The sequence below is a fragment of the Pollachius pollachius genome (genome assembly GCF_949987615.1).
Source record: "Pollachius pollachius genome assembly, chromosome: 4".
NCBI classification, from domain to species: Eukaryota; Metazoa; Chordata; class Actinopteri; order Gadiformes; family Gadidae; genus Pollachius; species Pollachius pollachius.
The window spans coordinates 3141721-3143464 of NC_136937.1; the positions used below are offsets into that span (position 1 = coordinate 3141721).

Below are 1744 nucleotides of genomic sequence, written 5' to 3' on the forward strand. Positions count from 1 at the left end.
AAAGGTGTAAGAAAGGTACACATCTTTGGAACAAACAAAATAGCTTGATAAAAACCAAAAACGTTTTATGAATTCTTTTCAGTCACTTGCTTGGCATAGTTTATATTGTTGCATTTCTTTCTTATGATGCGTCTCACATCTTGAATGGTGGTGTCAGGGAACTTCGCCTGGACATGGACTGTGATTGAAAAAACAGACATAGAAAACAACATTACTTCAGTGTTATTTTTTATGCACTATCCACATTAACACGCATGTTATTGGAATCCCCAATAATGCACTCACCAAGTATAGCATCGAGCTTTGTGTTATCCAGTTGTGGCTTTGATTCCACTTCTTTGTGAGCCCCTGACTGCCTCCCGGTCAAACTTGAATTGGACAGCGTTTCTCTACCATAGATGAGCACCGCAATATCCCCAATGTACAATGCTGAATTTGTAGTCCGCAGAGACTTCAGCTTTCGTCTTGGTACTTTGACGTCATGGCCTGGCACAAGAAGCACCTGCAAAACATTTGAATGTTACTTACCAAATAATTATTAAACAAATACGGTGTTCTTTGGAAATCTACTGTATCTATTCATCTTTGCAGTGAATATGCATAGTCATAGTCTATAAACTAACTAATCCATCATTAATGGCATAAATCCACCACAAAGTTGATGAATATGGTTTCTTTCTAGCTTATGTGTACAATCAAAAGATGTAGAGGTATTTACCATTTCATTAGGGTCAGACACTTGAGGAGAGCCGGGTGGAGAAAATGGTGGGTCTCCAGATGGGGATGTTGACCAGGTGGATGCAGGAGTTGAGCTCTGTACTGTGATTTTTTCAATAACTTCTTTTAGCTGTGTCACCACTGCTGGGAGCTCTTTAAAGGGAATGAAAACAAGAGGGGGAACAAGGGAACAAAAGTTTTTGTGTCATTACTGTGTTTTGAGACAATTTTAAAACATTACATAGTAATTTGTGTTATGAAAAGCATGGCTGGAGGTAGAGCTGATTAAGGAGGAGCAGGAGGTATGAGGAGCTGAATCAGCCATAACCTATAAAAAGAAGATTGTCGCCAGGTATGGGCCTTTTTCCACACTTGGCAGCAGATCCCAGCTCTCCCTGGCAGCCGTTGTTTGTCTGTGTGATTTGTGAGTCTCTTTGTTTTCATTATTCAGATGTCAGTGCTTCAATATTGGAGTATCCGTGTTAAATTACGTTGGTTCAAGGCTGCACAGTATATTTATTGAATTATCAGTTAAATGGTCATTTCTTTGTATTTGGGAAGATTTTTCAGTAATTATATCTATCTGTTTCTATTTAGATAAAACCAGCTTTGATTGTTGTCAGTTTGTCTGACTTCAGGAATCAGTATAGGCACACCACCAAAGTCTTTAAAAGGTGGTGTGCAGAAAATACCTCTCATCGCATCTAGTATTTCTTCCACATGGCCTTCTTTCAGGCTCTTGATTTCTCTCTGAAGCCATTTCATTTTCTGCACCGCCACACTCCAGTTTCTGGGCATCTCCTCCTCATCTGATGACTCCTCATTTGAGTTAGTTAACAACACCAAAACACAGGAAATAAAAAAAAAATCAGCCTATAATTACTGCATCAACTCAAATTATCACAATTAAAATATAGTCAAATATCTTACCTCTGAAGATGCTTTGTCTGCAAGTTGCTTCTTCAGCTCTTCGATCATGAGGTTTGCAGACTCTTTTTCTGCTGAACATGTTTCTCTTTTTTTCTTC

The 1744-nt window shown here is 38.7% G+C and overlaps 1 long non-coding RNA gene across 1 annotated transcript; it reads right to left on the bottom strand.

Annotated features, from left to right (window-relative positions):
- Positions 1 to 417: 417 nt before the first annotated feature.
- LOC307075389 lies at positions 418 to 1494 on the bottom strand. Its single transcript, XR_013811845.1, has 3 exons — positions 1410 to 1494; positions 719 to 870; positions 418 to 502 (listed from the first exon to the last, which is right to left on the bottom strand). It is a non-coding gene; the product is annotated as an uncharacterized lncRNA (long non-coding RNA).
- Positions 1495 to 1744: the final 250 nt, after the last annotated feature.